Raw genomic sequence first — 26,567 nt, forward strand, 5'->3', positions numbered from 1 at the left:
GACCTATAAAATAACCGACACAGACAAGTGTGATATCCCAGTTTTGCCAGATCTATAAAGCAAAAGGTGTAAATCCACTATTAATGACCAGGGCTGGCATTAGGAGGTGCCTGGGCAATTGCCTAGGGCCCCCCTCCAGGGGCTCCTAGTCAGTTGGCATGCCGCGAATAGTGGCAGACCATGCTGCTGCCATGGGGCTAGTGATTCGAGGGGACCTCCTAGCCTGGCATCACACATTCAACTGTATCGACAACTAGGGTGTTGATACAGTTGAAATAATGATGGAGGAGGAAAGCTGTGCCAGGCAGTGGAACTGCTGCAGAGACCAGAGCAGCAGGGAATGGGTAGAGGTAAGTATGTATTTATTTTTTGGAATTAGTGAGTACATTGTGGTGGCCTTAATACTGTATGGAGGACTATAGGGTGTGCATTATACTATATGTACTATATGGAGGACTATGGGGACTGCATTATATTCTATGGAGGAATATGGGAAGTGCATTATACTGTATGGAGGACTATGGAGTGTGCATTGTACTGTATGGAAGACAATGGGGTGTGCATTATTGTGTATGGGGGACTATTGTGTACATTATATTATATGGATTATTATGGGGGTATATTATACTAAATGAAGGACTGTGAGTAGTGCATTATACACTATGGATGACTATGAGGAGTGCACTATACTATATGGAGAAATATGAGAGGAGCATTATACTATATGGAGGATTATAGTGTGCATTACATTATATGGAAGACTATGCGGTGCATTATACTATGTGGAGGACTATGGGTCACATTATACTATATGGAGGACTGTGGGGTTCATTATAATATATGGAGATCTATGGGGAGCATTGTACTAAATGGAGGACTATCAGGGGTACATTCTACTATATGAAAGGAAATGTGGGGCCCATTATACTATATGGAAGGCAATGTGGGGACCATTATAATATTTGGAGGACTATGTGGGGCCCATTATACTATATGGAGGGCTTTGTGGGGACTATTATGGTATTTGGAGGACTATGTGGAGGCCATTAAATATTTGGAGGGCTATGTGGGGCCACTATAATATTTGGAAGGCTATGTGAGCTCCCTTATAATATTTGGAAGGCTATGTGGGAACATTTTATACTTTATTGAGAGCTTTGTGGGGGCCACTACACTGTATGTGAACAGCTATACAGTGTGAATAATTTTGTGGGGTCCATCATACTTTGTGGAAGGCTGTATGGGGGCCATGGTGATGTGGATGGTAAACAGAGTAAAGTAGTGAAAATGTTATACTTAGAAGACCACATCTCAGTCCAAAACATATGCATTTACTTGTGTTTTAGAGTATACTGAGATAAAAGAGAGAGAATTCCCCCACAACAGAATTATTGAAATAGATGAGGAATCATGTAAAGGGCTGTCAGTTTTAGAAAATGGATTGTCAATTGAAAATTAAATGTGTTCTCTCATCAGATATGCAAATTGCCTCTTCTGAGAAAAAGAGGACTTTACTCTATAGCGCCACCTATTGGAAGTAGCGATCCTACAAGTCACAATCAACCCTTTAACGAGTCGTGCAATATGACTTAGGATAAAAGCCAAATCAGTATCTCAATTCGCAGACACGGTGTTTCGGGCTATTGGCCCTCGTCAGTGCGAAGCATGAGAACTGATTTGGCTAGGTGAGAGGCTCTGGACTGGGGTCTAAGGGGTAACGTTTCTCCTTATGGAGAGTTACATACCATCTCTGGCTTGTCAAGGTAAGGAGGCTTATTCGCCGTGCAATGCTCCTCTGGGAATTTAAATATGCAAATTGCCTCTTCTGAGAAAAAGAGGACTTTACTCTATAGCACCACCTATTGGAAGTAGCGATCCTACAAGTCACAATCAACCCTTTAACGAGTCGTGCAATATGACTTAGGATAAAAGCACTGACGAGGGCCAATAGCCCGAAACACCGTGTCTGCGAATTGAGATACTGATTTGGCTTTTATCCTAAGTCATATTGCACGACTCGTTAAAGGGTTGATTGTGACTTGTAGGATCGCTACTTCCAATAGGTGGCGCTATAGAGTAAAGTCCTCTTTTTCTCAGAAGAGGCAATTTGCATATTTAAATTCCCAGAGGAGCATTGTACGGCAAATAAGCCTCCTTACCTTGACAAGCCAGAGATGGTATGTCACTCTCCATAAGGAGAAACGTTACCCCTTAGACCCTTCTCTCATCATATCATTTTCAAAATTTAGCCATCAAGAATATCAATAGATTTCCCCAGGTCCCACTCTCGAGAAATCTAGCAACCAGCTATTTTTTCCACGGCTTCTGTAGCCAGCCAGACATGTAGGATATGTTGTATTTAAATGGTGGTCCTTCAAATGAATGGCCAAGCTGTAAGTACAAGAACCATTTAAGTCTGCCAGAACAGGAATACTGGGGTGCAGGCCCCAGGCCCCATTTCCTAATCAAAATTGTTTGGGCTAATACTGTGTTGCAGTCAGGACTCAGGAGGTCACATTTACTAATCAAAATAGTTTGGGCTAATATTGGGGTGCATGCAACAAGCTACACCACAACCTTGAAAGGTTCGCTGATCTCTAATGATAAATACAAAAACATAGAGAAGACATTCACATTACAGAGACCCAATGTAGTCATGATTGACTTATAGGAAATGGCAAATACAGCAATTGAGAAATATAAACGAAGGAGGAAAATTACAAAACAATGTGATTAGTCAGTTTTCATAAATCTGACTGTAGATGTATCATATATTAAATTGACCATACTTCTTTTCACATCCTAAAACGAATATTAATATAAAGTTGCCAAAACGCCATCATTCTTATAATGACTATGGCCTAGACCCCAGCTTGGAAGAGTCTTTCTTAAGGTGACCACACTCAGATAGATGACTCATCTGCTTCTTCTTAAATCATTGGTCTGGGAATTACTTGGTAATAGTGTAGAAATGTATCAACATGCAAATGCATGTTTTGCTGTGAAACATTGCGCATTTCAGAGAAAACATACTTTGTAAAGCAAGCCGGGGACTATGTGTCTCAGCTGATTAGTCTGAGGAAGGTCCTTCTCCCTGCACAGATCTATTTAATTGACATGTCTTTTCCTATGTATACTTACAGGTAGAGACCGTTAGCCATTGAGAGGAGACAGCTGGACATGGACCTGCTTTGGAATAGTCAGCCGAGAAACACAGGCCCATGATGGCTTTTCAAAGTAAGTTTTCTCTGAAACGACAGCATTTCAGATTAAACATACAAGTCTGCAATCTTGCAACCTATGTCCAGATTTCCAACACCTAATGAGTGGTGTGCACCTCTATGCGCTATGCCAGAAATCTTATTCCAGTTAGAGACTGTGGTGAGATTTCTGACGTACAGAGATGCACAGCTCATCATGAATTAGACAAGCTGTGACGTCACGCCCCCACTATGCCCTCGCTTTGCCTCAGCTATGTCCACTTTGGTGAAGCTAGGAGAAGCTGGCATGTAAACGCCAAAAGTTGCAAAATGTAGGAGTAACTCCGAGTTGTGTCTAAAGTTTGTGACTTTGATTAATCAGGCCCATAGTCTATAATTTACATGTTCCATTACTACAATGTTACCCTCTTTATTAGAAAGCTTGGGGCTAATTCTTGTATTTTTTCAGCTTTTTTTCTCTGAAATTATTTACAGGATCATAGGTAGATGGTCTTATTCTCCACAATTCCTCGTTCACTACTTTTCTAAAGATGATGATTCTGGAGAGATCTCCAGTAGGGGACATTTATCTATATTTTGAGTTTATGTCTGTAAAGAGACCCTGTGCTGGTTCACTTTAGCTCTCACGTAGCAGTGCGGTCAACAGTCCTAACATCTCGTAAGTCCTCTTCATGAATCTCCAAGACCCCACATTGGACCAGATCATGATGTTTGTAAAATGTCTGCTATCTTAACCCTCGATCCTGTCTTTACTCTAATTCAAACATTCAAATATATTTGTGGATGCAGAACACAAACTTTTTCATAAGATATTAATCTTGAGATCAGATAGTGAGGTGGAGGATAAAGTAATAATTACATTTTCAACCATTACTTTTTTTCTTGTAGAATGGATTTCATGATGTTTTTGCCCCTCCCAATCAATATGAAGTTGTCCTTTTTTTAAAAAAAAAAAAGTAGACTAGAATGAGGAAGGCAAGAGGAGGGAAACAGGTTTAGCAGAAGGCCCTTGTGTTCTCATCGGCACCATCTTCTCTTAGGTTTTTCCCACACCAGGTCTGTCTGTATTCCACTCATTTTGTTTTGGAGTTTTCTCCTTTTTCCCCTGGGTCTACATATACCACTCATGAAATCCCTTTTAAGAGGTTTACTATATAACACTTGCTCAGAAAACTTATGGAGTGCATACATGCAGTAGTACTGAGCAGTGTAGTCATGAATCCAGCTCTGAGGAGAGACAACACTAATTAGAACGCAATAGCAATATCTTTAGGTCTCTAACCTCTGTCTCATTCTACTCCTCCCCTCTTCATAGATCTTAATAGGCAGTTGTACATGTGTTTCAGTGTGAACTTTTAGTCCAGCTTATCTTGAGAACAGGACAGATATTAGGCTAGTTTCACACTAGCGTTCGGCAGGACTGCGGCCTTCCTCTGTGAAGCCCTGCCCACTGCCGCACCTCTTCATTCAGCTCCACCTATGGCTGCATGCGTCCTGCATACCCTATCTTTAACATTGGGCACACAGGCCATGCGAATGTATGCAGATGCCTCCGCATGCATCATTTTCAACATTGCAACATGTTGCGTTCGGCGGAGGTCGGCGCAGCGTGAAAATGACGCATGCGGAGGCATCCGCATACATCCGCATGGCCTGTGTATCCAATGTTAAAGATAGGGTACGCAGGACGCATGCAGCCATAGGCGGTGCTGAATGAAGAGGTGCGGCAGTAGGCAGGGCTTCACGGAGGAAGTCCACAGCCCTGCCAAACACTAGAGTGAAACTAGCCTTAGCTAGTTTGCAGCATGAATGATGAGTTAGAAGATATATCACAAAATGGTATTATATTTGCTTTTACTGTTAAACTTTGCAAGTTTTGTTTAAACAGCAATGACAACATATCCATTGGACCCTGTCTAAACCACTTTAATCCTTCATTTTTTTGAGGGGGAGGCAGTAGCGACCTCACTTCAACAAACATTCTTAAAGATCCATTCTCAAATAATGTAATGCTATTTGAAAGAGACCAGCAAATGGTGTCTCCCGTCAGAAGCGTAGAACAACGACATACTTATTTCTGTATAATAAAGGATCCATTGTGCTTAGTGTTATTCCTTTTTCTATTTAAACACATATAAAACCACTACATGTTTTTTTGTCTCGCGTTGTGTCCATTGTACGGAAGTGATTACATTGAAATAAAATGAATCATTGCTCGGCGCTCATGACAAGTGGTTAGAACGTCCTCTAACATTTCATATTAGAATGGATAATTTTATTACAGTCATGTAATATCCAAAGTGACTGCCTCTAGCACAGTGTGACATGGTAGCCGGCACCCGTAGAGCTTAATAATGCAGTGCCGGTCGTGAGAATATATATGTAAATACATTTATAAAATGCGGTTTCGTAGACTACACATAATAATAAAGTAAAATAGTAGTTCAGATGCATATTACTGTCTAGTGAAGAAAAACAGTATAATACTGCATAAAATAAATGGAAAGTGGAGAAAGAGGTGGATTGTGTGACCCTAGAAGATAAATGCATCAAAATCATTGCTTATTCATGGAGTTATATCTGAAAGGCAGATATTGAGTGAGCAGCATATTGAAGTCATTTGATCTACTCAGTTTCCAGTGTTCCCTTTCCAGGCTGGAATTTCAGCAATGTAAAGAGCTCCTCCGCTCATATACATATGCTCAAGTCTATATACAAGTCTATATAGTAGCCCATAGGGGATATTTTATGGCAATAAGCGCTGATGTAAGGATATTCAACTTATTTACTTTACTGTACTTGAGCTTTGAAGTGACTTCCGCTAAAAAAAAGCAAAAAACAGAAAAGTTGTGAAGTCTCCCAAGTGTTTTCATCAGTGAATGTGGGAGAACATAAAAAAGAACTCAAACAGGTAATAATAAATGAACCGAAAAATGTTCCATATTTTTAAATAACTATTTTACATTTTTTTAATTAATAGACCAAGAATGCTAAAAGGCTCTTTCAGCTGGAAACTAAATCATCTTAAATTACCATTTACGTATTTATTAGCAATTCAGATACAATAGGAGCAAACAACATTCCATACATTATAAAAATCATTTAGTTTATTCATTTAGAAATGCAATAAAAACAATTAAAAAAAAATAGAACAAACTCAATTACAGATAAAAGTGGGATGTGGGCATGCCAGTATGAGCAAGGTTATTATCACATATGATGTATCCGTTAATGTGCTCCGGGTACAAAACTCATCCAAGTCAAACAATAAACAGTACAATGTATATCTCAAGGTTGAATGAACCTATGACATATGCACTATAAGCTTGCATTAACTCCTAACATTTAAAAAGAGAGAAGTATAAAAATATAAGGGAAATCTCACCTGACCAGAAAATAGTAACTGGACAAGCCTGAATGTAATCCCCTGAGGAAGCAATGGTGAAACAAGTGTAGGGTTGGATGAGCTGTCTCTCGAATGGGATTATTTCCAGGCTACTTTATCATGTGTCTCTAGCACTGTGCCATTAGCAATAAATCCTCCAGCATAGTTGAGATTAGGCAAGGCTTCTGTGCAGACTCTTGAAACCCATACAAAAGCCCAACAAGTAGACTAAGGAGTAAGTAGCTTTCTTAAAAGCAATTTAGATGCAAATTTTAAAAATAACTTAAGCTATATCGATTAATAAAGTGATTTTCAAAATGAAATAACTTTCAATGCTGGATGTTTTAGACAATTTTTGGTATCTATTATCTCACAATTTATATAGTAAATCTGCCTACTATGATTTGCAAGTCCAGTCAATAAAAAAATAGAGTCTCAATGAAATATATAGAGCAAAGTACCATAACAATCCAAAATTGAGGCAATTTAATCGATTTATAGATTCAATATACTATATTAGCATTTTACAGCTTGCAAACCAATTTAGGGTAAAATTTGTAAATTAATTTATTAAAAGTCAATCAAGCATCAAATTTGCTGCACTGAAGAGGGTCAGCAAAATTCTATAAAACAAAATTAATACCTCACTGTTCACCTCTCCGGCCACATCCATTGCTCACTCTCTCCTTTAAAGTTATTGGTGCTTCTTTTTACCTCCACTATGTGCTGAAACCCCGGGCATCTTCATGCTAGGCTGGGACTTCCAGCTACACTAGGCCTGGACATCCCTGATCATTTGCAGGGACATCCCAGACTTTGTCATGGCTGGAATTCTTGATCTATCATGAATATGCCCGGGGTTTGAGTGTGTAGCGGCCATAAGAAGGAGCTAGGGACCATATGGGGACAGTGAGCAGCGGAGGTGAGCATTGAGGAGAATGATGAGGTGTAAATATTAGTTGTTTTGGACCTTTTTTTACATCTTACATTTATTATGCCCAGTGGTGTTTTCGGGCTGAAGAGCATTAATAGGGCCCATTAAGTGTCATTGCTGCATCTTGAATGATCATTGATCTAAGTAGGTTCAAGTCCTTCACAATTTGCAGTTCATTGTTGTCCATCTCTAATGTGTCCCGGTCATATCTGGCAGTAGTCAATATAATTGTCTTCCTTGTATTGAGTAGGAGTCCCATCTTGACACTCTATAAAAAGTCCTTCATTCCATCTACACTTGTTATCAATCTTGTACAGAGTTGGAAACGTAAAAAGCTATATTTTGGATGATGTGGTCACATGATTATTGTATCCTATGTCATAACCACGGCAGAGTAATTTTTTTTTAGTATGATCACACTGTATGTATGCACTGCAGCTTTTCTCTACAGGTTTGCATATAGGACATTAGCAGCCAAGTAGATGAGATTTTTACTAAATCTCTTTTAAGTGGTGCAGAAAAAAATCTGTGTGGAAATAGTTAAGCGACATGGATTTTACCTACACAGCATGATAACTGCTTCTGTGGATTTTGAGAGCAGATTTTATCCTTTCCAAAAAATCTGGTGAAATTTAAAGCTAAACTGTCATAAACTACATAGAAATAATCTGCATGAAAGGCTATGTTATAACATTGCATTTTTGCAGTGTTTCTTTATGCAAATTTTCAGCCGCGGTTTACTAGCAAAGTCTATGAGATTTCAGAAATATCATTCACCCACATTGTGTCAGGACTGGCGGAACGCACCAAATAATATTTAGAGAGGATATGCGGTGCGCTCGCAGTCCGGGGTCCACCATGCAGAAAGGACACCTGCTGCTCGGTAATGGCGGACTAGATGGCGGTATAATGTGAATACACACTGGTTAGCTTCTCCCAGTATGAAGGAAGCGAGCCCTGTTGCGTCACAGGGCCGTGATACCACACAGAGATCGCAAGTAAAGAGTCACAGAATTCTGTCCCGAGACATGGGGAAAGAGTTCCTCTAGACCTCTTATGCTTGACACCGTTACTGTGGTGTCAGGGGTAGAACGAAACTAATAATTTATCGCAAAAGAGTGCATACAACGCCGCTCTGGCGGACGCCACTAACCACCAGGGCCAGGAAAGCACACTAAGAGCACGGCGCCGCACTGGTGGTCGCTGCTGAGAGACACTACATTGTGTGCTGGATGTGCAGAGAAGCACTGTCTGGCGCTAGGTAGCTTCCACCATTCGCGAGCAGGCAACAACACTAGGGATGGGAATGATTTGGAGCTTTCATCCATCAACAGGCATTCATCTACACACGCACAAGCAAATCAGTTTACACTAGCGCATGGCCGAGCGGCCATGCAAAACTTTTATAGCTGTAGCACTCCAGGACCTTCCTGATGGTCCAATAGGAGCCGCAACAGGACCTGAGCATGTGACCCCCAACCTACAATGGGAGGTCGTCCCGTGGGCATGCTTAGTATGGGAAAAGCAGGACTTAGTCCCAGAAAGGCCTGCTCACTGCTGGCTACAAAGGCAGAGCCTGGAAAGGCAGCAGTACCCAGTATCAGCTTGAGCCAGATGCTGGGACCGACATCTCCAGCTGAGCAGGCTCCACTGTGGCTAGAGGAGAATGGGAGACCGCAGCGGAGATGGCTCGAGATTCCCTCTGTGCAGCGGTGGGAACTCAACACCTAACACATTGGTTTTATTAAAAATGCAGACATCAGTTTTTTCTGCGTTTTTGGTGCAAAAACCTTAGGAAGCTAAATCATGATTTTTGGGGGCCACTACACTTTGTCAACATGCAAAAGAGATTGGAACAAAGCAGCAATAAAAATGCAGCAAAACATGTTTTTTGTAAGCAGCTTCTTTACTGCCAAAAGAGCAGGTTTTGCCTGCGGGAAAAAAAAAAACGCAGCAAAAATGCAATATGTGAACATAACCTAAAACTTGCAAATTGACAATTTTAGTGTTAGGGCTAGGGGAACACACCTAATAATAAAGAGGTAGATATGAGGGGCGTTCGCAGCCTGGGGTCCACCATGCAGAGATGGTACCTGCTGCTGAGTAATGGCGGACGGACGCTTACTCACACGTGGGTTTAGACCTCACCTAGTGTGAAAGGGAGTGATCTCTGTTGCTTCAAAGAGTCACCTAATTAAATGCTGCGCCCTGTTAACAGTCCCAGGGTGCAGCTGAAGACGCTAGTGGGATCCCTGAGATTCATCCCCACTAAGCTGGTGCCTGGTCTCACTCTGACCCTCAGTGATTTTTGAGCCCGCACCTGAGGACGACCCGATTGTCAGGATAAAGGATTACTGCACAGATCGTACTCTGGTGTGAGATAGCACTGTCAGGCGCTAGGTAGCTCCTCCATTTCCGAGCAGTCAACAACTCTAGGAAGGGGAATGATTCAGAGCTTTCATCCATTGACAGTCATACGTCCACACACACATGAAAATAGGTTTACAATAGCGCATGGCCGAGCGGCCATGCGAACCTTTTAGAGTAGTAGCGCTCTGGGACCTTCCTGATGGTCCAAAAGGAGCCGCAACAGGACCTGAGCATGTGACCCCCGACCTCCAATGGGAGGTCGTCCCGTGGGCATGCTCAGTATGGGAAAAGCAGTACTTAGTCCCTGAAACGTCTGCTCACTGCTGATCAATGCAGGTTACAAAGACTGAGCCTGGAAAGGCAGTCGTAACCAAGCGCACAGTATCAGCTTGAGCCAGACGCTGGGACCGATGTCTCCACTGCGGCAGGAAGAGAATAGGAGACCGCAGCAGACATGGTTCGAGATTCCCCCTGTGCAGCGGCGGGAACTTGACTCCTAACATTTAGTATGGATTTTCTGCAAAATCTACTGGTGGATTCACAAAGTGTGGACATAATCTAAAGAGTAATCCAAAAGTTGAAAAGCAGCAGAATATATAACATACAACAAAAACATTCACCTGTTGAATCCCTAGCTGATCCTCCTTTGGTAGCCCCTCAGCATTTTTACACTCTGGCATTACTATTTGACTTTTTGTAACAAATTTATTGGGCACAGCGGTGATATCAGTGTTGCAGTGATCATACACTGTTATACCTCATCGCCATGTAGAGAGACTAGTAGGGACCACCACAGCATCAATGTTGGATTGGTAGAAAAATAAATGAGTGTTGTGAATTTTTTGTTTATTTTTTTATGACTTGTTTTGCTGATTAATTTTTTTTTTTTAATTCTTGGATATCTCTTTTAAGGATTTTTTTTCACTTTTGGGATCACAAAGAGACTTGGATACACGGAAACAGCAATAAGGATTCAATCAGCTTGATGTTTCACATTATTTGTCCTAATTAGTGCCTTGTATTTTTGGACAGAAAGACTGCAATGTTATTTTTTTTTCCATCCAACAATCCTGGAACACGAAGCCTTGTCGATCATATTAAGTCAACTCGGTTTTACAGAATTTGTGAGGATTCACTCAAGGACAGATACAGTTTCCATGGCCTCACTAAATGGGAAAGCCATGGTGCTATTTCACCAGACACTAATTATTATTATTTTATTTATTTATTTTTTCTTGTATTAAAATTCTGTCTAAAATGGTTTTTTAGTTTTATTTCACAAAGAACATGAGAATAACAAATTCTACACCCTCTACCCCAAACTTCACACTGCGTTATAGTCTATTGTGATTTTTTTAGATATGTTTTACATAGATTTATTTTATGCAAAATTGTGATTTAAAAAAAAAAATCATTCTGAAACGAATAAGTACAGTACATGATGACTTTACACAACTTCTCTATAGAAACAGAGAAACCTTTGTCTATAAGGGCCAATGAATGTTACTGCTAGTAGAAAGGTTTTATCAGAGACCTTGATGAAACGTAAGAGAATGTTTTGTTTGTTGGATTTCTTTTATTTGTTTCCCTCATTTTCGCTTCTTCTAAATTCGGTCTAATGGATCCATTTACATGGAAACTGCTCAAATGTTCACTTCAGTCTACAATTTTTCATAACTTACCATCAGTAAAAAGGAATTCGTGAAATTTCCATATGCAATATACCATAAAGAAATTTGCGTGCCCACCATTATTTACTGTATATAAACTGCTATGATATGTACTATTTCTAATGAATAGCATCCGGACAGCTATTATTTTATGTAGAAGGCAATCAACCAACAGCACTCAGATAATCACAGTGCACGCTCCAAAGTCCATGGATCCAACTGGACCAATACTCACAAAAATTGAAGAAAGAGCAGCATCCGTTTCCAGGTGAAAAAATATTACAAAGTCTTTATTCTGCCATCACATAATACAACGTTTCGGCCAAAAATGATACTTGACAAAGGCCATTTTTGGCCGAAACGTTGTATTATGTGATGGCAGAATAAAGACTTTGTAATATTTTTTCACCTGGAAACGGATGCTGCTCTTTCTTCAATTTTTGTAGCTATTATTTTATGGTCATTTTCACGTGTCTATTTTTGTCCACAGAAAAAAGGAAACAAGGGATCCAAGTATGGTCTGACTTGCAGATTAAACTCGTTCATTCAAGTTAATGGGTCTACATAACAATACATAACACTCCAATATCACAAAAAAATGTCCAGCTTAGAATTCTCAAGATGTGCACAGAATCCCAGTTGGAAGGATAATAGAACACATGTGAAAAAACAGCAATGTTTTCCAGCACTTAATATCCAAATTTCCAAGTAGAAACGGAGCCTTATTGATTCAATAAAAAGATTCCAAAACACATATGTTTAAAAATAGGATATCCTGACAAGAATATTTGACGCATTTCGAACCTAGAAATATGTACCGTTCTTGGTCATGGCATGATTACTTTTTTTCACATAACATTCCAACATCATCGGTGCTGAATCTGTATGCAGTCTATTTTTCACTAGTTGTTGGTAGAAGCTTACAAACCATCCAACTTCAGAGCAATGGATGATACATTGATAATAAAAGTTGGAAACATAAACCAATAGGGATTAAAATTGGATCCAATGACTGCTGATCCTTGAAATAGCTTGATCGGTAGAGTGTATTGACACTGATAGTGTCACTGCGGAAAGCCTGGATGGCGCAAGCAGGGGGCACGGGACTGAGAGCCAAGAGTGTAAGGAGCAGGGCACGCAGTGTGCACAGGACCTGACACTAAGGCACACAGTATGCACAGGACCTGAGTCACGTGATAGCAGAGGAGCAGAGCCACCCCGCTAGGACTGGGAATAAGCCAAGAGCGGGGAACACAGGGCAGAGAACAATAACATAGTCAGTGGGGAGCCAAGGGTCAAAAGCCAGACAAGAGCGAGGTACCAGGGACAAGACAGAAGAATAAACCGAGATGAGCCAAGGGGTCAGAGAACCAGGAAGGACAGATCAGTACCAAACAGAAAACAGAGGCAGAAGTCAGGAGACAGAACCGGGTCATACACAACAAAACTCACACACACAGAGGCACAACGATTACAGATGATTAACCTGGGTCAGCAACCAAAAACCAAGTACACTGAAGTATCTCCGACACCTGACCAAGGAACCACCAGCATTAAATAGCCACCCCAAAACCAGAAAGAGGCAAGTCACGTTAACCCTGACCTGACTAGGACGGAGGCTGGATCATCCCATCCAAAGTCATGACATAGAGATTTGCAGATCTGCAAATATACAAATACACCAAATTGCATGGAGCTTTCATCAAGAAATTCGATTTGCAGCAAATATATTTTCTGTAAATTTAATATTCCCTAATTATGTCTGAGGTTTCTCGAGAATGTAACATGCAAATAATAAAAAGAAACACCAATACTCATCTCACCGCTCACCTGTCATGATGTCACCATATGCTCACGGTCAATGGTCCTGTCCTAGACTGAATTCGCAAATTGTAACTTTGGTTAGAAGAGCCTTTGAGGGCCAGGTGGTGGGACAGTGCGCATTGGAGGCAAAAGGGGCGACAGGACAGGTGAGAGTTGAGGTCAGCATTAGTTTTGGTTGTTTTTTTAACTGTTGTGAATTTGGATTCTGGGCTCCCCCGGTGGCCGCTTGTGGAATTGGACTTGTCATCCTCTTTCCTGTTTCACCTGATTCCATCAGTAGTGGGTGTCGCTATTTAAGCTCATTTCTCTGGTGGTTTCTTGCCGGTCAACAATGTTATCTGATGCCTCTCAGTGCTTGTTCCTGCTTCTAGACTACTACTAGATAAGTTGGACTTTTGTCCATGTTTTGTTTTGCCTATTTGTTCCAGTTCACAGCTGAAGTTTTGTTACTGTGTCTGGAAAGCTCTCGTTGATCAGGGATTGCTACTCTGGCGTTATGAGTTGATGCCAGAGTTTAAGGTAATCTCTGGATGGTGTTTTGTTAGTGTTTTTCTGCTGACCATGAAAGTATACTATCTGTCTTCTGCTATCTAGTAAGCGGACCTCAAATTTGCTAAGACTATTTTCCTGCTGCGTTTGTTGTTTCATCTGAACTCACCGTCATTATACGTGGGGGGCTACTGTCTTCTTTGGAATATTTCTCTAGAGGTGAGCCAGGTCTTATATTTCCCTCTGCTAGCTATTTAGGTCTTAGGCCAGAGCTGGGCATCTAGCGATAAATAGGAAATGCTACCTGGCTATTTCTAGTTGCGCGGCAGGCTTAGTTCATGGTCAGTATAGTTCCATCTTCCGAGAGCTTGTCCCTCTATAGGCTTGCTATGATCTCTGCCTGCAGAGATCATGACAGTTTGACCGGCCTGTAAAGTGTTAAGGACCCAGGTTGAGAAAGGAGAGTTATAAGAAGTCTGCTGAAATTTTTTTTTTTTTTTTTTCCTCCAGTCTGCCTTGCTGCAGTCTTTTCTCTCTCTCTCCTCCTAATCTCTGTATGCTCTGTGTGCACCTGACAATAATGGATCTCCAGAGTGTAACTGCGGGTTTGAATAGTCTCATCACGAAAGTACAAAATTTACAAGATTTTGTGGTACATGCTCCGGTATCTGAGCCGAGAATTCCTTTGCCGGAGTTCTTCACAGGGAATAGAGCTAGCTTCCAGAATTTCCGAAATAATTGTAAGCTTTATTTGTCCCTGAAGTCTCGTTCAGCTGGAGACCCTGCTCAGCAGGTTAGGATTGTGATTTCCTTGCTCAGGGGTGACCCTCAAGATTGGGCCTTCTCATTGCCAGCAGGGGATCCTGCGTTACGCGATGTGGATGCGTTTTTGGGGTCCAGAAAATTTCCTTTTTGGGGTATATTTTTTCTCCCTCTTCCATTGAGATGGATCCCGTCAAGGTGCAAGCTATTTGTGACTGGACTCAGCCCTCCTCTCTTAAGGGTCTTCAGAGATTTTTGGGCTTTGCCAACTTTTACCGCCGATTTATTGCTGGTTTTTCGGATGTCGTTAAACCACTGACTGATTTGACCAGACAAGGCGCTGATGTTGCTAATTGGTCCCCTCATGCTGTAGAGGCCTTTCAGGAGCTTAAGCGCCGTTTTGCCTCTGCCCCTGTGTTGCGTCAGCCTGATGTGAATCTGCCTTTTCAGGTTGAGGTTGACGCTTCGGAGATCGGAGCTGGGGCAGTGTTGTCGCAGAAAGGTTCCGACTGCTCCGTCATTAGGCCTTGTGCCTTCTTTTCTCGCAAATTTTCGCCCGCAGAGCGGAATTATGATGTTGGGAATCGGGAGCTTTTGGCCATGAAGTGGGCGTTTGAGGAGTGGCGCCATTGGCTCGAGGGGGCTAGACATCAGGTGGTGGTATTGACTGACCACAAAAATTTGATTTATCTTGAGACTGCCAGACGCCTGAATCCTAGACAGGCGCGCTGGTCTTTATTTTTTTCTCGCTTTAATTTTGTGGTGTCATACCTACCGGGTTCTAAGAATGTTAAGGCGGATGCCCTTTCTAGGAGTTTTGACCCGGACTCTCCTGGTAATTCTGAACCCACAGGTATCCTTAGGGAGGGAGTAATTTTGTCGGCCGTTTCTCCTGATCTGCGGCGGTCCTTGCAAGAGTTTCAGGCGGATAGACCGGATCGTTGTCCGCCTGATAGACTGTTTGTTCCGGATGATTGGACCAGCAGAGTCATCTCTGAGGTACATTCTTCTGCATTGGCAGGTCATCCCGGAATTTTTGGTACCAGGGATTTGGTGGCAAGATCCTTCTGGTGGCCTTCTCTGTCACGAGATGTGCGAGTCTTTGTGCAGTCATGTGACGTTTGTGCTCGGGCCAAGTCTTGTAGTTCTCGGGCTAGCGGACTGCTGTTGCCCTTGCCTATTCCTAAGAGGCCTTGGACGCACATCTCGATGGATTTTATTTCAGATCTGCCTGTTTCCCAGAAGATGTCTGTCATCTGGGTGGTCTGTGACCGTTTCTCTAAAATGGTCCATTTGGTTCCTCTGCCCAAGTTGCCTTCTTCTTCTGAGTTGGTTCCTCTGTTTTTTCAGAATGTTGTCCGATTGCACGGTATTCCTGAGAATATTGTTTCTGACAGAGGTACCCAATTTGTGTCTAGATTTTGGCGGGCATTCTGTGCTAGGATGGGCATAGATTTGTCTTTTTCGTCTGCTTTTCACCCTCAGACTAATGGCCAGACCGAGCGGACTAATCAGACCCTTGAGACATATCTGAGGTGTTTTGTCTCTGCTGACCAGGATGATTGGGTTGCTTTTTTGCCATTGGCAGAGTTCGCCCTCAATAATCGGGCCAGTTCTTCCACCTTGGTGTCCCCGTTTTTCTGTAATTCGGGGTTTCACCCTCGATTTTCCTCCGGTCAGGTGGAATCCTCGGATTGTCCTGGAGTGGATGCGGTGGTAGAGAGATTGCATCACATTTGGGGGCAGGTTATGGACAATTTGAAGTTGTCCCAGGAGAAGACTCAGCGTTTTGCCAACCGTCATCGTCGTGTTGGTTCTCGGCTTTGTGTTGGAGATTTAGTGTGGTTGTCTTCTCGTTTTGTCCCTATGAGGGTCTCTTCTCCTAAGTTTAAACCTCGGTTCATCGGCCCTTATAGAATATTGGAGATTCTTAATCCTGTTTCTTTCCGTTTGGACCTCCCTGCGTCCTTTTCCATTCATAACGTTTTTCATCGGTCGTTATTGCGCAGGTATGAGGTACCTGTTGTACCTTCAGTTGAGCCTCCTGCTCCGGTTTTGGTTGAGGGTGAGTTGGAGTACGTTGTGGAGAAAATTTTGGACTCTCGTGTTTCCAGACGGAAACTCCAGTATCTGGTCAACTGGAAGGGTTACGGCCAGGAGGATAATTCTTGGGTCAATGCATCTGATGTTCATGCTTCTGATCTTGTTCGTGCCTTCCATAGGGCTCATCCTGGTCGCCCTGGTGGATCTGGTGAGGGTTCGGTGCCCCCTCCTTGAGGGGGGGGTACTGTTGTGAATTTGGATTCTGGGCTCCCCCGGTGGCCGCTTGTGGAATTGGACTTGTCATCCTCTTTCCTGTTTCACCTGATTCCATCAGTAGTGGGTGTCGCTATTTAAGCTCATTTCTCTGGTGGTTTCTTGCCGGTCAACAATGTTATCTGATGCCTCTCAGTGCTTGTTCCTGCTTCTAGACTACTACTAGATAAGTTGGACTTTTGTCCATGTTTTGTTTTGCCTATTTGTTCCAGTTCACAGCTGAAGTTTTGTTACTGTGTCTGGAAAGCTCTCGTTGATCAGGGATTGCTACTCTGGCGTTATGAGTTGATGCCAGAGTTTAAGGTAATCTCTGGATGGTGTTTTGTTAGTGTTTTTCTGCTGACCATGAAAGTATACTATCTGTCTTCTGCTATCTAGTAAGCGGACCTCAAATTTGCTAAGACTATTTTCCTGCTGCGTTTGTTGTTTCATCTGAACTCACCGTCATTATACGTGGGGGGCTACTGTCTTCTTTGGAATATTTCTCTAGAGGTGAGCCAGGTCTTATATTTCCCTCTGCTAGCTATTTAGGTCTTAGGCCAGAGCTGGGCATCTAGCGATAAATAGGAAATGCTACCTGGCTATTTCTAGTTGCGCGGCAGGCTTAGTTCATGGTCAGTATAGTTCCATCTTCCGAGAGCTTGTCCCTCTATAGGCTTGCTATGATCTCTGCCTGCAGAGATCATGACATTTAACCTTTTCTACAGCTATCTGACATTTTGATAAATTGACAAGGAGTGAATTACAAAAAGTTTGTATTCTGGAGAATACAGATTTTTGTAAAATTGAAGCAGAAATCAATTCTACTTGAATAAATTCGCCCATCTCAATTAACCTCTTTAGTTTCTTTGATCCATTGAAAATAAGTGATTAATTTACATTATTGTAACTGTATTTTTATACATTGTCCTTTTTCTCAATTAAAGTACAAAAAGTTTATATTATGTTCCAGATATATTGCTAAAACTCTATATTTGCTTAAAGAAATTCCTAAATCTAGTCTGCTTTTTAGGTGCTTTTGTTTCAGGCTTTAAACTACGATGATTTTTGTAGACAATCTTATAAAAAATTCTCTGCCAGGACCAATTTGACATTCTACTATCACATCGCAGACCCACTAAATATAAAATCGCATATCCAGGTAGCATGCTCTCGAGCAAAAGAAGCTTAGCATATTGTATTGATTCATATTTGTGTGAAAATATTTAATCTAACCAAAAAACAATTCATTTAAAGTATACCTGTCATTTTGGAGAACTTGCAGCAGAATTACTGTGTCTGCCTCTAGCTCTTCCTCAAAAAACTGTATTCCATGTAGACAGACTTTACATCTGAATTGAGAATGAATGATCAGCCCAGGAGGAGAAAGAAGTAGATTTCTCTAAGGCCGAGGGTCACACTTGCGAGTTCAATGTGAGAAACTTGCACAAGTCTCTCGCATCAAGTCCCAGCGCTGCCACCCACACTCGGGACCGGAGTGTTCAGCTGTATAGAAATACATGCAGCCGCACGCTCCGGTCCCAAGTGTCGGCGGCAGCGCTGGGACATGATGTGAGGGACTCGTGAGAGTTTCTTGCATTGAACTTGCAAGTGTGACCCCGGCCTAATGAGATATATTACAAATTTTCTTATTTTGATTTCTACTTTTGATTTATCAACTAAATATTAAAATGCTGGATACTCTTTAAACCGTTGTGGGCTGAGATATTTTTCAGGCAGTCTTAGTCAATGATTGAGAGACTCTACTGTATGAATATACATAAACAGATTACTGTGAATTATGAGTAATACCACCCACTGGACCCTTTAAGCAGAGAATGAGCAACTTAAGTGAATAACTCACTATTTATTCTGAATCTTTCCTACAAAAAATATAAATTTTGATCTTGTGTTTGTACCACAATTACTCCAATTTTCATATTGTCAGAATCCCTTAAAAAAAATTTCAGCTAAACAAGATTATATAAATTTACAAGATGATCTTTCAATCTTTTCACTCTTCCCACAATGAGATTACTCCACAAATTAGGAATATTACGTCTGACCTTCACGGTCTAAGTACAGATCATGATATCTGGTTGAGGCTGTTGAGTTCAAGTCTTGTATGTAATTTTCCAGTGGAGTATTGCATGGCCTATAAGTCTCCTTACAACAGCTTGTCATACTCTATAAGGAGATACATTCCCCTGTACACACCCTGTCAGAGGCCACTTTTATAGTGAAATAAGACCTTTTGCTTTGCACTGATGAGAAGTAAACCCATGTGTCTGCAAATTAAAGGGAACCTGTCACCCTCCCCATGCGTTTTTAACTATAAGAGCCACTTGTGCAGCACTAATGCTGCATTCCGTCAAGGTGGCTCTTTTAGTTCTGGTCCCTGCCAACGCTGCAATAATCGCTTTTATAATGTGCCCCTCATACCTCGAATTTGTCAGGGGGGCAGGTATTTCCCCCATGACACAGACGCACCACAGGAGTCACTCAGGGCCTCTGCGCGACGGGCGCCGCCTCCTCTTCCTTCATTAGCGTTCCTGGTGCCAGCGCTGTAAGTTCGAAGGGCAGTGCAACTGTGCATGCCCGAAAAAAATCTTAAAAAAAAACCTGCCCCCTTACAAATTCGAGGTATAAGGGGCACATTATAAAAGCGATTACAGCAGCGTTGGCAGGGACCAGAACTAAAAGAGCCATCTTGACAGAATGCACCTTGACAGAATGCAGAAGTAGTACTGCACGAGGTGGGTCTTTTAGTTAAAAATGCCTGGGGGGTGACAGGTTTCCTTTAAGTCTGGCTAAATATCTTAACCCATTCACCCCCTGCCATTTTCTGTTTTTTATTTTTGTTTTTCTTCCCCTTCTTCCTAGAGCCATACCTTTTTATATTTTTCCATAAATAAGGCAGTGTGAAGGCTTTTTTGTTTCCAGATAAGTTGTACTTTTGAACGACACCATTCATTTTACCATATAAAGTACTGGAAAACAGGAAAAAAAATCCAAGTGCAGTGAAATTGCAAAAAAAAAGTGTAATTCAACATTTTTTTCATCATGTTCACTAAATGCTATAACTGACCTGGCAATATGATTCTCCAGGTCATTACAAGTTCGCAGATACCAAACACATATGAGTTCTTTTTTATTTGAGTGGTGAAAATCCGAAGTTTGTTAAGAAAAAAAATGACACAATTTTCCAAGGCACATAGTGCATCCATTTTTGGGGATCTGGGGCTGGGCGAAGGCTTATTTTTGCACTCTGAGCTGATAATTTTATTCATACCATTTTGGGATGGATAAGATCTTTTGATTGCCTGTTATTACTTTTCATTGCAATGTTGTGGCGATCAAAAAAAAGTAATTCTGCAGTTTTGAATTTTCTTCTTGTTATGCCTTATACTGAGTGGATTATTTATTTTATATTTTGATAGATCATACATTTCTAAACACAGCGATACCAAATATGTGCATTTTATTATTATTATTATTATTATTATTATTATTATTATTATTTTAAATGGGGCAAAGGGGGGGTGATTTGAACTTCTATATTTTTTCTTTTTTTTTACATTTTTAAAAATTTTCTTTACACTTTTTACTTGCTTAAATAGTCTCCTTAGGAAACTTGAAGCTGTGATCTTCTGATCGCCTGTGCTACACATAGCAGGGCTTCAGCTTCTGATACATTGCTGCTTACAATAGGTGGCACTAGAGTTACCATTGTCTTCTTTTCTGAAGAGGATATTTACGTATTTAAATCCCCAGTGGAGCACTGCATGGCCTAGAAGTCTCCTAACGCCGACTAGGCACATTTCAGAAGGAGAGAGATTCCTCCTTAGAATCATTTTCTCCGTGAGAATAATGGACTTCTAATTGAGATGGGAGGGTTATTTTAGAGTCCATCCCCTCTTCCCTCAACTAACTTAAACACATTAATACATAAATGGAAAAAACAATGTCTGAAATTGATTTATGGAAAAAGAATCCCAGAGTTGCAACCAAAGATTGGCACTAGTGATGAGCGAATATACTCGTTCCTCGAGATTTCTCGAGCACACATTTTTCTGAATGATTTACATCTGTTAGCCAGCATAAGTGCATGTGGGGATTCCCTAGCAACCAGGCAACCCCCACATGTACTTATGTTGGCTATCAGATGTAAATCATTCAGCTGCGGCAAGAAAAACTAAAACTCCGAGCACTAAAAAATACTCGGAGGACCCCCGAGCGTGCTCGAGAAATCTCGAGTAACGAGTATATTCACTCATCACTAATTAGCACATCTTTATACTGTAAAGTAGCCTTCATTACAATCCACTTCCCGTATATGTAGAGACAATGAGGGTTTTTCTATCTGTTGGTCCACCTAAATCACTTAATTATAACAGACCCAGTATACAAGTCCCTTGGACTCCATAAGCGTATTAGCACACGTGCCTAAGGAAATCATATCCTGTCATTTTCTACTGGCAATAAATTTTGAATTGTCATTGGAAGTAAATAGCAGCAAACAATCATTGCTTCTGCTCATCAAAACTCTCCGAAGCAACTAAAAGGCGACGTGTGCTGATTTTTAACAAGCTGCATGAAAAGTGCATGTAAACCCTTCCAGCGGTGAGAAGCCTACAGTAACAAAAGCTCATAGTCTGCAGTCACTTAACCAGTGAGCAGAATTTAAAAATGAACGTTCCATCTCATCTTAACTCCTTCATGCATTTCGGCAATTGGTGAACAATTATAGAGAGTATTACAGATATGTGGACAGTCGAGGGCCATAGAAAAAAATAAAACATGCTGCCTTTTGCAGAAAAATGAAGTAAAACAATACCAGGGCTTGTAAGGGTTATAAAAACAGACAAGGCTTCTCGGTTACAAAATGACTTTAAAAGCCCTGCTGGAGTCATCGGTGGGGTGCTTTTACTAATAGGTTTCTGATGTGTGTCTTCAAGGCAGACTCCCAGGAGTAAGGAATGATGCTGACTATATATAACAAATAAGTTCAAACAAGGGAGAGTTGAGGTGCTCCTAAATAGCTTCTCCTTCTGTAACCCGACACTCATAAATTAACCAAATGCAATATTTGCATTCATAATAAAGACATTTTTAAGATGCTACATGCTAAAAGGAAACCTTTTGTGGATAACCATAAACAGCAAAACTCAGCTCAGGTTAGACTGGGCCCTTCGGGCTTCTAGCTATAGGACTGGTAAACAAGGTAAGATGAAAGGGCATCAATTAACAAGCCACTAAATTAGGAATTCATCATGTTACAAATGACAATTTTTTTTAGAGAATATACGGTGCAATTTTGTGCAAATATCCAGTGGCTTGGTCCATGTTTAAAGAAGTTGTCTAATGTGTCTCATTAAAGTATTGCTGAATTTAATAAGGTATGTGATAAAAAGGTGTTTTTGCAAAGTACATCAATTACATTTTTTTTCCGATTTTGCAAATACATTACATTTTCAGCTATAGCAGTGCTCCATACATGCTCAGTAGTTTCTTTTCATTTGTCTCTGCTCATTAAGAATAGTGATGTGACAGTGAAGAGAATTACTGCATTTGTAGTAAAAATCAGGGATGAGAGAGGAGACAGATATAGATAGATGTAGACAGGCCGATTGATGCACTCTGGGAAAATTCTGATCAAGCTGCTGGTCACAGTGGACAAGCTGCTGCCCGTCAACAAGTAACGAGTAAAAAGGCAGAAAAGGGTGAAAATGACACTTGAGACTGGGGATTTTTTGCATTGATATGGTTGAAGCAATGATTTGGATCACTCCAGATTTTTTTTTCCCGATTCGTAGGATAACTAATTTGGGGCCAGCTTTTCTAAAAAGTGCATGTGCTTAGCTAGAGAGGCATGGACAAGTATAGACTAACAGATTCACAATTATTTACATTATAAAGTGGTGCAAATGGTTACATTAAATTAATGGACTTTTCTTTAAGTAATGCCAGTCCTGATGAATCCGTTCTGATTTTACTAATAGATCATAATTAGCAATATAAAAGGAGCAATATGGCAAATAGAGCAATACATGAGGAATGTGACATTAGATAATTGAGATCTCCCAACAATCTAATACGTGTGGGGAAAACTGGATTGTTCCTAACAAGAAATACTGGATTTCAATGCAGCCAACCCTACTATGATAATCATGCAAACTTAACTAATTTAAGTTGGAGTTCAGAAAAAGGATATCAGAAGTTTTTGTTCCATTTTTTGCAATAAGTTAAATGGTGCACACAAGGTAAAGTCTCCAGAAGTCAGGAGAACATGATTTCTCTTGAGAGACTTAATGATGGACAACCCTGCTCTTATCTCAGATCTCTGCAGCTACGGTGTAAAAGAACTGAGTGTGATTACACACACTTTCAGCTTTAATATCACAGCAATCAGTACGGCGGGAGAGGGAGTACAGCTGAACTTGTGAATACAAACACTTCTGACTGACATGAGATGAAAATTGAAAGTGTTTGTAATCACACTCAGCTTTGCTGTATTCTACACCCACACTAATTGTAAAGCGCTGTGGAATATGTTAGCGCTATATAAAAATAAATATTATTTATTATTTATTAATCTCACTAGGTTCATCTATACTCATTCTCTGACCACACTGACTGCTGTAAGATGAAAGAGGAAAGTGTTTGTAATTACTTTCAGCTCTGTATACAGTAGCTGCTAAGATCAAGGCTGAGAGCAGGGCTGTCTGTTATTACATCTCACAAAGAAAGTACACTTTTCTGACCCGCTGGGTGTATTCTTTCTTCCCTGTATACTTCTTCCATGATGATGACCATTCATAAGCAAGAAGTGTCATGCAGGATTAAAAGTACACGCTCTCCAAAACAACTCTCTGGCAATACCCCTTTTGGCTTCTTATTAATTGTAGCGTAAACTTTGCAAGATAATATCTCAGTAATAGAGATGGGAAATGAAAAATTGAAACAGACTTTTTGTTCATCTCTGCATCCACTATTCCATGACATGGCCAGTCTAACATGCTAATACTGGTGAAAGATGAAGAAAAAGCTGTAACTACTTTATTTATATCTTAAATCACAATTCTGAGCTATACTTATTTAAGAAAAATGGTGTAGAATAAAAGAGACATATTAAAAACTGCTGCAAATGATCTGCTGTAAAATAAAGTAAGGTTTTGAAGACACTATCAGAGGCGGTATATTGTTTTCTTAGTAAAACCTTGAGCTGTTATATGAAATAACTCACTGTGTGGGAGCGGTGAAGATGTGAGCGAGCGCATTGAGGACTGAAGGTCCATAGGTATGTTGAGCTCAGCTTTTATCCTTCCAGCAAGTCTACTCTTGTCTATAGGGAGAAAGGCGGAATACAGCAGGCGCTGCCTGTACTGGGGAAGCGTGTCTAAAATAGTGCAAGCTCTGGAAGGAAGAAAATACTCAGATAAATATTTCATAAAAACCAAAGAAAAGAATTTAACCATATATAAGTCTCATATGTTTCATTTGTTTGCTGTAATATAAATATTCAGAGACTTGTTATCTTAACTCCAGCCCAAAATGAAAACTTACATGGGCTTTATATTTTACGTTGGCCAATATGGTAATTCTTGCCCACTTTGCTCAGCCTTTTTGTTCTCCAGTCAGGGGCAGGAGTAGGGCGCAGCTACACGGAGGCCCCCCATGACCGCATTTGGCCGGGAGGTTTTTGAATGATGCGAGGGGGCTCTGATAGGTGGATCGGAACGGGGAGGAGCAATAAGGAGGGGGATTTAGGGAAGAAAGTGCGGGAAAACCGCCATTCTATTCCCTATACCAGAAGCGAGCAGTACCTGAAATATCTGATGGAGTCTGCGGAGGCAATGCTGGCCCGGCTCCAGGAGTTGGCTCGGTCCAGGAGGGGAGGTTGGTTGGAAGCCCAGCTTTCCTCCATTCTGGGTGCGGCAGAACGATCCGGAGTGAGCACGAGGGGCAGGAGGACCAGGCCCCAAGAAAGACTTTCCCCTGAAGTTCCGGCGCGTGGCAGGCGCAGGCTCCAGAGCCCCTCCAGGGACCCTGCGGCTGGCGTGAGCGGCGGCGCGGCACCCCCCCCCGCCACTTGCGCTCCGGCAGGAATCCCCTAACCTGGCCTGCCGGCGCCCGTCGACGAGCCCAGGATACCGCCGCTGCTGCTGCGAGCGCCAGACTGGAAGTGCGGCCTGAGCAATCCAGACTGTAAGCAGATAGGGTTATCGCAGGATCCAGCCGGTCCCCGGCGCGCAGGGGGCGTACAGCGGTGGCACGAGCAGGCACACAGTGGTCACCGGCGGTGGCGGTGGGGAGGAGTCCAGACCCACCAACTGCGGCAGGCACCCTCAGTGCAGCTCCCTCCAGGGTACCTGCTGGTATCAACACCAGATGATGACCAGCAACGGGCAGGCAGCAGCAGGGAGTCCCCCTGCTGCCTGCATCCAGGGCGCAGCAAGGCGTAGAGAGAGAGGCAGGCAGCAGTGTCGAGCTGCCTGCTGGTCGGCGAGGGAGGCTTTACGACTGGTCAGTCCCGTCTGGGTCGGCACTCCAGGATCGGTCACGGTCACCTGCGCGGTCTCCAGCGCGTAGAGATTCCCGCACCTGGAACCCCTCTGGCGATGAGGAGGCCGGGGGCACGGGCCACGGACGGAGAAGTTTATCGGTTCATTAGTATCCAAATGCTCGGTCCCCCCTGGTGATGAGGAGGCCAGGGGCGTGGGCCTGGGGCAGAGAGGTGGCGGTGCAGCAGTCTCCACGAACTTGGGTCCCCCCTGGTGACGAGGAGGCCAGGGGCGCGGGCCTGGGGCAGAAAGGGCTAGCGGTGCAGCGGTCCCAAAACGCTAGGGTCCCCCCTGGTGACGAGGAGGCCAGGGGCACGGGCCTGGGGCAGCGATGCAGCGAGGAGGTATCGACGGCCGACAGCGATCGTCACGGAGGGACGGAGCGACAGGGATCCGGAGTTCCGGCTGGCGGGGACACAGCACCCGCGCAGCGGTGTGAGTATGATTCTATGTCTTGTTTGTCGCCCGCAGGGGCTGGGTTGCAGGTGGCTAGGGGGGGCCGGGTGGTAGGGAGTGAGGACCGACAGAGGGGTGGGCCGATCGTGGCGGAGGTGCCAGGCCTGCAGGATTTATTACAGGGTATGTCGCAAATTTTGCGGAGACTAGATGTCGGGGCAGCAGCTGGGGTCGCTACGTCGCCAGTCGGGGCGTGGATGTCAGGGCAGGGGGTGGAACCCCCGTCAGGGAATGTGTTGTTGAGTCCTGGTTGTGTGTTGGAGGTAGCATCGTCAGGTGTATCAGTTTCAGTCCAGACGGAGAAAGAAAAAGGCGATATGGTTAAATTAGATGACAGAGCGAAAGGTGAAGTTTATGTGTGCTTCAAAGGGCCGCTGGGGGCTCATTTGAAGAAGGAGGTAAAAGAGAAGATTTGGCAGGATGAGTACGTGGAAATTTTTTCCTTGCTTCCTTTGGAAAAGTTTAACTTAGATAAAGGAAAAAAAGACGATAGCAAAAAAGAGGAGGAGGAAAAGCGGAGGTGGAGGCTAATTCCGCAGACATTTGTGAATTGGTTGCAGGCATTTGCAATAATGGCGAGTGTGGTGGGGGAGAAGG

The 26,567-nt window shown here is 42.4% G+C and overlaps 1 long non-coding RNA gene across 4 annotated transcripts in view; it reads right to left on the reverse strand.

Moving 5' to 3' along the window:
• LOC143815131 (uncharacterized) overlaps positions 1 to 26,567 on the reverse strand; it is a 610,659-nt gene that overhangs the window by 76,216 nt on the left and 507,876 nt on the right. The window lies entirely within an intron of this gene.

The sequence above is a fragment of the Ranitomeya variabilis genome, chromosome 3, assembly GCF_051348905.1.
Source record: "Ranitomeya variabilis isolate aRanVar5 chromosome 3, aRanVar5.hap1, whole genome shotgun sequence".
Lineage (NCBI taxonomy): Eukaryota > Metazoa > Chordata > Amphibia > Anura > Dendrobatidae > Ranitomeya > Ranitomeya variabilis.